General features: G+C 39.2%; 1 protein-coding gene across 7 annotated transcripts in view; it reads right to left on the bottom strand.

Moving 5' to 3' along the window:
* The window catches only part of DYRK1A (dual specificity tyrosine phosphorylation regulated kinase 1A), a 150,599-nt gene that overhangs the window by 77,918 nt on the left and 58,356 nt on the right, over positions 1-14,325 (bottom strand). The window contains exon 2 of one of the 7 annotated variants that reach the window (XM_047796521.1): positions 13,779-13,870. The exons of the other annotated variants lie outside the window; for them this stretch is intronic. The gene's annotated coding sequence lies outside the window, so the exon portion shown is untranslated. The remainder of the gene's footprint in view (positions 1-13,778; positions 13,871-14,325) is intronic. 7 annotated transcript variants of the gene reach the window in all.

The following is a 14,325-nucleotide window of genomic DNA, read 5'->3' as shown; positions in this document are numbered from 1 at the left end:
TAAAATGTATTTTTCTTCCCTCATCAGGTATCACAGAAATATGAAAAGTTGACTGAGCAAGCTTTTTTTAGCTAAATGTTATCATAATTAATGTACTATGTCAAAAGAAAAGATTCTTGCAAATTAACTTTAGGGTTAAAAACTTTTTTTGGTGGGTGGGTGTGTGGGTGTGGGTGTGTGTGTGTTTAGGGCCACACCCATGGCACATGGAGGTTCCCAGGCTACGGGTCGAATCGGAGCTATTGCTGCCGGCCTATGCCAGAGCCACAGCAACGCCAGATCTGAGCCGTGTCTGCTACCTACACCACAGCTCACGGCAATGCCAGATCCTTAGCCTACTGAGCGAGGCCAGGGATCAAACCAGCAACCTCATGGTTCCTAGTCAGATTCGTTTCCACTGCACCGTCACAATACAGGAAATCCTGTATTATGCTTATTAAAACAATAACATCTAGTAACAGTTCATCTTTCTTAACCATCTTCATCTAGACAAACTGCATTAAGTATTTTCTTGTCAATATCCATGGCAAATGAAAACAAATGAACTGATTTAACACCTTTAGGGGTTATATTCAGTTTGATTTTAAAAATGAACAACACAAAATATTTACTTTCATGAAGCTTTGGTCAGAAGCACCTGAAATAAGCAGTCATCCTCCAAAGAGTAGCTGAAACCTAGTAACAAGGAGAGACCACGTGGAAGCAATGGACAAAACATGGACAGGTCAAGGACAAAAAAACACTGCTTCCAAATAGAGCCCAAATCAGTCACAAAGGCAGAACTAAGTCACAACTAGGTGCAAGTGTTGACTCTTAAGAGAGCTATTTCTCACATGGGCTACTTGAAGTGTATGCTACAGGTGGGTAGTACAAGTTTTATCAAGACCACTAGTACTACCCTAGTTCTTCATATTTACTCCCAGAATCCACTAATAAATAGGACAAAGGCTGGCCACAACTAGAGCAATGCTTGAAAAAAATCCTTTAAGACTACCAGCAAGCGAATGACCCATCACCAAACCCAGAAGTTCCATTTCCTAAATGGAGAGGAGGGTGCCTTTAAAAAGGCTCCATCTACAGCACCGAACAGACTAAGCATACTTGTTCATATCCTCCGTAACACCCACTAGCTAGCAGTAAAAAAGGCCACAGAAATAAAATCAATTAGCTAAAAGCATGGGATGGGGATATACCAGTGAGCCAAATATTCTGACAGATTTTTTTTTTTCAAGACAAAAGCCCAAGGGACTTCCCATTATGGCTGAGCCGTAATGAACCCGAGTAGTATCCACAAGGACGTGGGTTCGATCCTTGGCCTTGCTCAGTGCGTTAAAGATACAGTGTTGCAGTGAGCTGTGGTGGAGGTCACAGATGTAGCTCAGATCCCACAGTGCTGTGGCTGTGGCATGGGCTGGCAGCTGTAGCTCCGTATTTGACCTCTGGCCTGGGAACTTCCATATGCCATGGGTGTGGCCCTAAACAGACCAAAAAAAAGTCCAAGAGGACCAGACCTATCATCAAAAGAATTTCAGAAAGACCCAGAGCTGAAAGCTAATGCCACAAACCACAGCAGAAGTAGCAGGTGACATTCTGGGTGGAAAAGGAAAACTGAGGTAGGAGAAGTTGACATGACCATCACACAACTATCTGCTGTGTGGTCAGCCTCTCTCAACAGCTCCAAGTATCTATCACACAGTCAGCATAATGAGTGCGTCAGCCACTCAACGCAGGTGAACAGTCACCCCCAGACTGAGGCCAAAAAAATGCCCAGAAAGACACTAAACCACCTGGCAAGGAAGGCCTAGACAGGCAGCAGCACAGGTCGGTACTGCTCCCTGGGGCCTCCTCAACCTGCCAATGAAAGGATGAGAACCCCCCTTGGCAAAATCCCAATTTACACTTAGTGAACAGAAGCCACCAGGTCCCACCACAAACACCAAATCTGCATTCGTTCTCTCACTTGGAAGAGGAGCTGATAATGGCAGAGGGAGTTCAGACTTTTGAGTTGGGCAACAAGAATTACAAGTATTTTTTAATTAAAATATTATAAAAGAGGGCCTTACGTAGACCAAAGGTGACAAGTGTCATAAACAATTACTCTGCATCTGAGATTTTTTAAAAAGGTTTTCCTAGTGAAAGTTGAATGCACATAATTAAATCAATTTTTAAAATCGTTATGACTTTATATTTCATCTCCAATCCCAGTGGTAACATTTCTCCTAAGAGTGGCAGAGTGCTTATTGTATGTCCCTCTCTATAGGTCCTAATACACTTTATTTTTTCCAGTGTAGTTTTACCTTTTTAAAATTTTCAGCAGGATCTCAAGACAAAATCATGGAACTCAATTACAGTCAAGAGAAGGTATGTAACTATTTTTTTGATTGTTTGTTTGTTTGCTTTTTAGGGCCACATCCACCACATATGGAGGTTCCCAGGCTAAGGGTCCAATGGGAGCTACCGCCACAGGCCGATGCCACAGCCACAGCAACTCAGGGTCCAAGCTGCATCTGCAACCTATACTGCAGCTCACGGCAATGCCAGATCCTTAAGCCACTGGGGGAGACCAGGGATCAAACCTCATGGTTCCTTGTCAGATTCATTTCCACTGCCCCACGACGGGAACTTGTATATTCTTTTTTTTTTTTAACGATTTTTATTTTTTTCCATTACAGCTGGTTTACAGTGTTCTGTCAATTTTCCACTGTACAGCAAGGTGACCCAGTCACACATACATATATACATTCTTTTTTCTCACATTATCATGCTCCATGTAATAGTAACTGTCTGGTGGATAAAGGCTGTGAGGTAAAAAGAAAGGGTACTCAAAGCCATCATTTTGTACCTTGGAAAATCAAGAGAAACTGTCTAAAACTAACAGGTCAAGAGAGAAGTTTACATCAATTTTATAAAGTTTTAATAATAACAAAAAACTTCAAAAGAAGAACAGAAACTGGTAGAAAGGCAGCATAGAGAAGTATGTGATTTCATCTTTCTGAGAGGACAGTCATTAGTTTTTTAAATAATAAAGTAGGTCTATACACACATTACTGTATTTAATGTGATGTAAGTAACCAATGGAAGGATTTAAAAACTGAAGATCACTAAAAAAGAGTAAGGAAAAGAAAACTGGTATTTCATTTATTTACTTCCAGAATAGATTGTTTTCTTAATCAATGCCTGTAAACTGAGTCATCAATGCCTAACACAGAAAAATACAAATGTGACTTTAACATGTCTGCTAAGCACAGCTTAAAAAATACTACTACTAGTGGGAGGAAAAAGGCTGGTTGTAACCAAGAGGTTATAGAAAAAGCAAGGATTCCACAAAAATTTTTAGCTTTTATAACTTCATATAAAGCAGATCTAGGTTCCTTTGGAGTAGGTGATCTACACTATGAAAACCTTAAAGCAGTTAACTTTTTTCGGGTTTTTTTTTTTGCTTTTTAGGACCACACCTGAGTTCCCAGACTAGGGGTAGTGTTGGAGCTGCAGCGGTCAGCCTACACCACAGCCACGGCAACACCAGATTCAAGTCACATCTGTGATCTACACCACAGCTCAGGGAAACACCAGATCCTTGACCCACTGAGCGAGGCCAGGGATGGAACCCACACCCACATGGATATTAGGTGGGTTCATTACCACCGAGCCACAATGGGAACTACCTTAAGCAATAACTTTTAACATCAACTTGACAAGTTTGAGTTCTCCTTTAAAAATATCTTATTTCTTAAAGCAAATATTATTCAAAAAGCTTAATTAAAAATAGCCAAATCTATCCATTTCCTAAAACTACAAAAATCAAACTCCACCAAATTATCCCTACACCCAAAACAAATATTTTATTTCACTTGAATCTATAATTCAAATCACTGTCAATAATACACATTCTTCACAACTCATATTTGCTTAAGAACACATGTTCCTTTTAAAACAGTAATTACTTCTACAGACTTTCCAGCAAAGGTCTTACAGATAAGCTTATCATATCTTATCAAAACCAAAAAGTAAACTTTTTATGAAGCCCTTTGGAATTCCTGTAAAAGAGGATATAAAATACAGAAAAGGTCACCGCCATCAACAAATTGTTAATGGGTTTATTCTCATTTGTTCAAGAAATATTTGAGAATCGATTATGTTCCAGGCATTACACTAACAAATGTGACCTAGTCTCTCCAAACAAAAACTTAAAGCTCCTATACAAAATGATACTATGAGCAAAATTAAAACAAACATAAGCTGGAAAATTTATTAGAAGTTCCAAAGCAGGACTACACGGGTTAGTCTGGAGTCAATATCCGGGGTTTGCGTCTAAGCTCTATCCCTCACTAGCTGTGTGGCCTGAGGCAGACTACCTAACTTCTGCCGGGGTTCATCATCATACATGAGAGTTATTATCAAGGAAAAATTAGTTAATAAATGTAAATAGTTTAGAATGGTTCCCGGCATACAGTAGGACTAAATGAAGAACAGCTATTTTACAGGTGTCTTTTTAAAAAATACTCGAGATAAATACAGCAAAGATATTAAAAGGAAATTCGCAGAACATATACAGGCATGAATTACTCAATCTCACTAACATTTAACTAAATGTAAATTAAAATATTAAGTTCTGTTTTGTCTATCAAACTGGCAGATATTTTTAAATACTCAGGATTCTAAATATGGTAAAATTCTGTTGTATAGCTAGTAAAAGCATAAAGGGTTCTTTAAAAAGACATTTGAAAATGTGTAAAGTCTTTAAAATGTACATATTCTTTAACTCAAATGCAACTTCTAGGACCTGGACCTGAGGCAATAGGTCAAAGATGAAGACAAAGACTATCACAGTAACATTCACTTAAACATTATTAGCAACTCATTTGCGACAACGGGGAGTAGGTTAAATCGTAGCTGATTTGCAGAAATACTAATTACTCACTAAAAGTGATGCTATAAAAGAATAGTGATGGTGGAGAAATGTTTAAATTTTAAAAGACTAGAAAAAAGTAAATTGGGACCCCAATTTTGCTTCTTCAATACTATCTGAAGGAGCTTCATGTACATAAGGTAACAAGTAACAATACATAAACCTAAAAGAATACAATGATATTCTCTGGCTTACTGCTGACTTCTATTTCCTTCTTCATAGAACTTCTATATGAACTTGAATTATTTTTAATTAAGTATATATAAACTGGAAGTTCCCACTGTGGCTCATCAAGTTAAGAACCTGACAAGTATCCATGATGATTTGGGTCTGATCCCTGGCATCGCTCAGTGGGTAAAGGATCCAGGGTTGCCACGAGCTGTGGCATAGGTCGAGGATGTAGCTATGGTGTAAGTCCGCAGCTACGGTTCCGATTTGACCCTAGCCAAGGAACATCCATATGCCACCGGTGCAGCCATAAAAAGACAAAAATAAAATGTGTGTATGTTTATGTGTGTGTATACTGCACAAGTGTTTAACTCACTAAAACCTCAAATGTACTCATAAAATGCATAAATTTTTGATATGTAAATGTGTCAAAGAACATTCAAATACACATATAAAAGGTGAAGGACAGGAAAAAGTCCTTGCTCTCAAAAAGAAAAAAAAATTACATTTCATGATTTATTTAACGGAAAAGAGGGAGAACTCAAGTATTTCAGATCTCTTTCGATAATAAACTTGCGGAGTTGCCACTGTAGCACAGGGGTCAATGATCTGGCTTGTTTCTGTGGCAGTGCTGGTTTGATCCCTGGCTCGGCCCAGTGGGTTGTAGGATCTAGTGTTGTCGCAGGTGCAGCAAAGGTCACAGCTGAGGCTTGGACTCAATTCCATATGCCCATATGCCATGGGTGCGGCCATAATAAATAAATTTGCGTAACTGTAACAAAATCTTTTTCTACTACTGCTATGTAAAAATAGATGTTAGACAGTCATCTCAAATATATCAATATGACAAAAATTGTAACTTGGTTCCCAGAAAAAAAAAACTTTACCTGTCACATTTTCCCTAACATGCTTCTGCAAATAAATCCTGCCTGAATAATTCCAATAAGCAGAAAAATTCAGCATAATTCCAATGCCTAATAAATAAAAGTGCTTCCACACAAATTTTAAATTGGGTATAAATACGATGAATTTGAATTAACTGTATTTCTGATGAAATGTGAGACATTAACATGTGATTTGAGACGACATGCCAAATTATCAAAGAGGAAGTTTAAGAAAATACAATCCAGGAGTTCCCGGTCGTGGCGCAGCAGAAACAAATCTGACTAGCAACCATGAGGTTGCAGGTTTGATCCCTGGCCTAGCTCAGTGGGTTAAGGATCCAGCGTTGCTGTGAGCTGTGGTGTAGGCCGGCAACAAGAGCTCCAATTAGACACCTAAACTGGGAACCTCCTCCATAGGCCGTGGGTGCAGCCCTAAAAGGACAAAAAAAAAAAAGAAAGAAAAGAAAATACAAGCCCCAAATACACATGAACAGTACGGAAATAGCAACTGAGTGGGAGGTAAGAGAAATAATAACAACAGCGTACATGTAATGCATCAGGCATGTGCTGTGTATGCACTCCAAACTATACACTGTGCGGTTTTATTACTATTATGCTTCCTATTCCCTGAATGAAGTGAGATTTGGAGCCTTGTATTTAGTTCTCACGGTTACCCAAATCCCTTCTATTTTTCTATTTTTTCATTAAGGTCTGGGGTGAAGGGGTGTAATAACCTACTGATCCCCCTATTTAGGAACACCACTGAAATTTAAATAGGAACTTTTCCCCCTTCCCTTCCCTCTTCTCCAACCATCTGATCGGATGTAATATTCTTTTACTTCCCATTAGTGACTATGAGCCAATCAGAAACTTCATTCTACTTGTTTTGCTGTGTACTGTCTCCTCATTGCAGAGATTCCAGCCACTATACATTACACCCACCCACAAGCTTCACTGAGTTTCAGTTCCACGCGTATCTCTAACGCTCCCCTTTTATCAATGTCCCTGCAGTCTCTCCAGTTGCCAAAGTTTATTCTTCAGTAGATTCCTTAACAAGTGCTCAAAGAAACAACAGCCTAATACATACTCCTGTGCATAACATTTTGTCTGCTGTCTTTATACTTCAATTTAGCTGGATATAAAACTCCTGGCTCTCTCTTCCTTGCATATATTAGATGTTATTCTACAGCTTCTACCATAAGACACGTATCAAAACCAGACAACCTACTATTCTTCCCCTTAGAGACTTGGGTCTTTGCCTAGATACCCCAAGAACTTTCTTTAAAGTTCAATAATGTTTAAAGAGGTTGTCTACATGTTGAGCATTTCTGCATCAATTTACCCAAGTATACAACATGCCCTCTCCAAATGTAATGGCAAACCTTTTTTTTAATGTCAGAAAATCTGAGTTACGATTATTAGAATTAATGAAGTTTCATTGCTTTATTTCTTCAGAGATTTGTACACTGAAATTTCTTTGCCTCCATTTAGTAAATGCCACTTTCTCTAGAAAGTTTATTGTTCTTCAATTCTTTCTTGTTTAAATTTTTCTGATTTATCTTCTGTTTCTCTGAAGAAATTTTCTTTGGGTTTTTTCACTCTTGTGTACCTTTCTAGTTTAGGCTTCTTTCCCGCCCTTTTTTTCTTTTTTGGTCCCCCGAGGCACATGGAGTTCCTGGACCAGGAATTAGATCTGAGCCTCCGCTTCGACCCACATCGCAGCTGCAGCGATGCGGGATCCTTTAACCCCATGTGCAAGGCCAGAAATCAAACCTTCGTTCTGGTGCTGCAGAGATGCCGCTGATCTTGTTGCGCCACAGTCGGATCTCCTAGGCTTCATTTATTTTAACCATTTTTCTTTTACTTCTCCTTTCCTGAGTTATATTTCTAAGATCTCCTTATTCGGATTTATATTGCTCTTCCATACTTGTATCATTTTCCAAATTTCTTTGGGTTTGTTTAGAAACATTAGGTGACAGTTTTCATTTGTTTTATGAACATTTCTTTCTGAAATGCTCTCATTGTCTGCAGAAATATTATTCATCTCCTTAATCTTTCCTTTTAATTAAAAAAAAAACTGTAGGGAATTTGTGATCCTAATCAGTTGCTCTATTTCATATAAAATAAAAAACTTTCAGGAAACTGGAGTAGCTTCTCTGGCTTCAGTGAGAGTTCTCTTCTGTTTTCATGGAGAGGAAATGAAAGATAGCAAAATACAGTCTCAAGAATGAGGTCGCCTATACTTTCCACCTGACCTTCTTGCCTTTTCCTCACTGTCTTCATCCTTTTTAATTTGGATTCTTATAACGGTAAATGTCTCCTTGTGAGGACCAGGCAGGGAGCTTCAACTGTTAAGTTTCGAAAATTCTTAAGGACCAGATGGCTCTAAACTCATAGAACTCACTGTGGGCTCCTGGTATCCTGGGAACTCAAAATCATCTCTTCATTTCAGCTGCTGTTCTCAAACCTGCTTGCCACACTCTCCAGGACTTTTTGGTAGCCAGCTTGGGGCTTTCCCGTTCTCAGGTCCACCAGACACGTGCTGCTTCAACCTTACAGATCTGGTAGTTATTCAATATTTGTCCCCACCTACTTCTATCAGAGCCTGTGGTGATACTCTTCACCTAATCCTAAAGAAAGTTCCCATGAATTTTTGGTTTTGCTGTCCTGGTTACTCTGTTTTTAGAAAAAATAGTGAAGATTCAAAAAACTATGCCCTATTGTCATCTTCCCAGAACTCAAACATTCTTTTGGAGGTACATTTAGTTAGGTATCTCTAAAATCTAAAATAATGAATATGCATCTATTAGCTTTCACCTAGGTCTTGAATAAAGGCACTAGGGCCTAAAAATTCAACTTTACAACATGGCTAACCTCAGGTTTCCCATCATCTTTTCTATAAAGATCATGTTCTCTGATGTGCTACACACATGATGCTAAGTATTATTAACTGCTTTCACTTAGAAACAATAAAAATACGAAACAAAAAAGGAAATAGAAAAAAATGTGGAACTCTTAAAACCATTTGAATAAATGTATTAAAGCAGACATTCAGAGTAAGACAGTTCCAGGCATTAGAAGAATGGCAAAAAAAAAATTGCTCTTTTTGCAAGTATTTGTCGATCACTTTCTATGCCACAGGAACCCTGCTAGAAAGACACAGGGCACACAGAGAGAATAAGCCATGGCCCTCTGACCTTGAGAATCAGACTAGCTGGGACAAAAAAAAAAAAAAGGTAAGCAAACATGTGCAAATGCCATAAAAGCATTAAGTAAAACCAAGCACTTGCTAGAGGTGATTATTTATTTACTGAACTACATTCGGTTTGTCGCTTTATGCATTTCTGAAGCAACTGAACTTTTTCTTCTACTGAGTACACACTATCACTTTCAAATTTTCTAAAATAGAAGATTCTTCTTTTTGCCAGCTGAATTAGAAACTTATTTTTAACTATAGCACTCAATGCTCACAAAGATACATTCAAAGACAAACATTCATTTAATGCTAGTGAGTGTAAATTGGTACAACTACCAAAAATCTTTCAAAAAGTTATATAAAGGGCCTTAAAATTTTTTCAAACCTTATGACCTAATACTCACTCTCCTAGGAATAAATTACAAGGAAATAATTTAAGATAAAGAGAATAATTTAACATACCACCAAACACTTACGCAGAGATGTTAGTGAAGAGGATGGAGTTCCCACTGTGGTACAGTGGGTTAAGAATCCAACTGCAGCAGCTCGTGTCACAGGAAGAGAGTTCAGTTCCCTGCCTGATACAGTGGGTTAAATGATCCTGCCTTGAGCTACAGCTCAGACTCAAACCCTGGCCCAAGAATTTCCACATGCCCTGGGTACAGCCATTAAAAAGAAAACAAAAAAAAGGAAAAAAACAACTACTACTATTAAGAGACAGGGAGTTCCCATTGCAGCTCAGCAGAAACAAAGTATCCGCTGGTATCCCTGAGGACGCAGGTTCAATTCCTGGCCTCGTTCAGTGGGTTAAGGATCTGGCACTGCCAAGAGCTGTGGTGTAGGTCACAGGCACAGCTCGGATCCCAAGTTGCTGTGGCTGTGGTGTAGGCCGGCAGCTGCAGCTCTGATTTGACCCATAGCTCGGGAACTTCCATATGCCTTGGGTACGGCCCTAAAAAAGCAAAAATAAATAAATAACTAAAAAAAGAGAGCGACATCTACCTTAAACAGGAAATAAGCACACAAGGAAATAGTCTCAAATCGGCATACATTAAAACACACTTCTAAAGCACTTCATCCTCACAGTCATAGTTCTGAATGTTCTGAATTTGCTCTAAGTTCAAGGGGAGAGCAGATCATTAAAATAAACTTTTGATGACACAGGGAAACATTTACAACATAATGCTAGGCAATAAGAGAAAATATAAACAACATAAAAAGAGATTCTGGAGTTCCCACTGTGGCACAGTGGGTTAAGGATCCAGCATTCTCTCTGCAGAGGTTCAGGTTCAAAGGTTCAATCCCCGGCCCAGCACAGTGGATTAGGGATCCACAGTTGTCATAGCTGTAGCGTAGTGTCTTTCTAGTATACCTGGTGTTGCTGTGGCTGTGGAGTAGGCCAGCAGCAGCAGCTCCAATTCAACCCCTAGCCTGGGAACCTCCATATGCCGTGGGTACGGCCCTAAAAACATAAAATAAAAAATAAATGAGTTAGGGAATCTAAAATTAAAAACTCTGATACAGCAAATGGTTTTGGAGTTCTCGTCGTGGCACAGCGGAAGGAAATCTGACTAGGAACCACAAGGTTGCAGGTTCGATCCCTGGCCTCGCTCAGGGGGTTAAGGCTCTGGTGTTGCCATAAGCTATGGTATAGATCACAGACATGGCTTGGATCTGGCATTGCTGTGGCTGTGGCATAGGCTAGCAGCAACAGCTCCGATTAGAACTCTAGCCTGGGAACCTCCATATGCCGCAAGTGTGGCCCTAAAAAAGACCAAAAAAAAAAAAATTGTTTTAAGCACTTGAATGTATAGAAATATGACAAAGACAACATGAACAAATCAAAATTTAAAATAAATCACTAATGTTATTATCAAAGAGTTACAGTCCTGTGCGTTCTAATATTTAAAGTTTTAAAATAACTAGCCTATCACTACTGTTTTTATGTTTGTTTGTTTGACTTATTAGAGCCGCACCCGTGGCAAATGGAAGTTCCCAGGCTAGGGGTTGAATCACAGATGGAGCTGCCGGCCTACACCACATCCATAGCAACTCAGGAGCCGAGTTGTATCTGCAACCTACACCACAGGTCACGGCAACAACAGATCCGTAACCCACTGAGCGGAGCCAGGGATCAAACCCGCACCCTCACAGGACTTAGTCAGGTTCATTACCGTTTAGCCAAAGCGGAAACTCCAGCCTATCACTACTGTTAAAAAACAATTTCAGTTGCTAAGAAGCCCAGTAAAGAATGATATCAGCTGCTGTATCCAACAGCTTTTCTCACTAATGTTCCATTGGATGTTAATAGATATAAATAAGAAATAAAAGGGAGGGATGATCTTAACCAAAAATGGCATCGAGGAGTTTCCATTGTAGCTCAGCAGTCACACGAACCCAACTAGCACATATGAAGACGTGGGTTTGATCCCTGGCCTCGCTCAGTGTGCTAAGGATCCAGTGTTGCCATGAGCTGTGCCGTAGGTCGCAGGCGCAGCTCAGTCCTGCATGGCTGTGGTGCAGGCCAGCATCTGCAGCTCTGATTTGAACCCCTAGCCTGGGAACTTCCACATGCTGCGGGTGTGACCGTAAAAAGAGAAGAAAAAGAAAAAAACGGCATTAAAAAGAAAAATGGCCAAAAAAGGGAAAGGGGGGATGGGGTGGGATGGGGAGGACATCCTTTTTACCAAATAAATTGGGAAAATGCAAAAACCTTTACATTAGTGTGCACAGTGATCTCTGAGACAGTGAGTTTTCCAAATATGATCTCCTAAGTCAGTGATTTTTATATCCTAAATAAAGTGAACTTGCTGACCTCTCAATTCAAAGGGGTAAAGAGTGGCTCCCAGGTTCTGAGAACAACCCGAGCTGGGATGCAGAATGGTGTCGCTGGTCACTAACAAGTTGAAATAGGAAAAGCGGGAGTGTGTGTAGGACAGACACCCAGAAGGCAGTTACAGGATCTAAAGCTTAGAAGCCAAGAGTGGGACACAAAGGAAGATCTCCTCATGGGCATGTAGGGCTCCGGCACAGCCATTACCATGAACGCCATTAACCGGAGGGGAGTGCTTTCTGTTTTCACTCTAGATGCCTTGTCTTCAATAGACAGGTTAAAATTTATCCAGAAAACCAACCGTATCATTTGTCTATACATCTGCCCCCTCCTCCAACTGAAATGTACATGTTCCTTGATTCCTAAGCAGGATGATCCTTATGAACAGAGCACTACGGCAGTACCTGGTACAAAGCAAGTGTTAGCTATTTAAAATGTTTGGTCGTAAATGATTTTTCTTCCAAAAAAAGTCCAAAAATTACCCAATTTTACCTAACTTATACTATTTATATTCTAACTATATTTTAAAATATGCAAAAACACCTTCAAATTAAACACGTCAGGAACACCTATATTCACATGTACCAGAGACACATTAGGATTTAACTCTGGCTTGCCGTTCAGTAAAAATCCACTACTAAGCGCTGGCTTTTGAAAGACCAGTCAGTCAAAACACACAAAAATGTCCTTCCTAGCATCCCTGAACCCAATCAATGAAATGGTATGAGAAAGTTAGGTATCATCACATCTAACCAACATAAAGGCAGGACCATGAACGCTTGGGGAAACAATATTCACTTTCAAGTACACAAACGCATATTCTAGAAGTAACTTTCAATGAAAAACTCCTTATGAGCTTTTATGTGTTAAATTTCTATCAGCTGAAGGATAAATGTGTGCCTAGTAAAACAACAGTAAATGGAATTAACTGATGATTGTGAAAGCTATTAATGTTACATTCAAAAACAATGGTTAACTTTCAAACTGTTGAAAAAGAAATACACCAACAGCTAATACATATATTAGAGTCAGATTTCTTTCTTGGGTATGTTCTTTTAGAAGCTCAATAAATGTTGATAATTTTTAAAGACTACAAAGCCAAGTAAGTGAGATTGGATTATATCGTAAGTCTAGTATCTGTCAATTTTTTGTGTGTTTTAACATTCAAAAATTAATTAGGTAAGTGTTCCCTTGTGGATCAGTGGATTAAGGATCTGGCGATTTCACTGCAGGGGCACAGGTTCGATCCCTGGCCCAGGAACTTCTGCAAGCGGCAGGTGCAGCCACAAAAAAATTTTTTTTAAATTGGGAGTTCCCATTGTGGTTCAGGGGAAATGAACACAACTAGTGTTATCCATGGGGATGCAGGATTACTCCCTGTCCCCACTGGGTGGGTTAAGGCTCGGGCATTGCCTTGAGCTCGGGTGTGGCATTGCTCTGGCTGTGATGTAGACTGGCAGCTGGAGCTCTGATTTGACCCCTAACCTGGGAACTTCCATATGTCCACACTTTAAAAAAAAGAAAGAAAAGAAATTAAATAAATAAGTTTAAATTTTTAAAATCTAGATAACCTTTATAAACTGTATTTACTCTTTAGATATTTCATTTCACACATAAGCCTTTCAAGAAAAAGAGCTATTTGGAAACCCTTTACATTTTGTGAAGATAAGCTAGAAATAAAATAGCAACTCTGCTGCCTCAAATTCCTTAAGGGAGAATCTCCAAAATCATTAATTTTCATGGATAAATCTATGGGATACCCCCAAAATATTTTGTTCCTCTACTGACCTCAGTTGAAAGTGAGCATCTACTTGGATAGCCAGCGGGCAGCACAGTGCCCCAGGAGCAATCCGAGAGCTGACAGTGCTGAGAAACTGGTCCTGCACCAAAAGGTCAAACTTATAAAATCCGACAAGAAAATTTTCATAAAATTCTAAAATTTTTTTCTGTAAATACTCCTACTTATTTCTCTATGACAGTGAAATTCAGTCTTAGCATCATGTTGACTGCATCAGCTACTCAGCCAGAATGTGTATATGGGGTACCCCTCATAGGCACAAATATCTGTGTACCCCGAGAGTACACAAATAATCAACCACCTTTCACTCAAAAAAGAATTACCATCAGATTCTTTGAGTCCCTCATGAATGTAAATGATTATTTGATCTGTAATTAAATTTAATATACCTTCAAGCACATTTCTTCATACAAAATGGTACACCTGAGACATTATTTTTTTAAATCCCACTCTGAAGGCAAAAATGGCAATATTTTCCTTTTAAAAAACAAAGATCACCAAAACAAAAACCAATCATGAAAACTTTAATACCTTCAC

Source organism: Phacochoerus africanus, chromosome 1, assembly GCF_016906955.1.
Source record: "Phacochoerus africanus isolate WHEZ1 chromosome 1, ROS_Pafr_v1, whole genome shotgun sequence".
NCBI classification, from domain to species: Eukaryota; Metazoa; Chordata; class Mammalia; order Artiodactyla; family Suidae; genus Phacochoerus; species Phacochoerus africanus.
The sequence above is the reverse complement of the archived record's forward strand: the minus strand, read 5'-3'. Positions and strand labels throughout refer to the sequence as shown.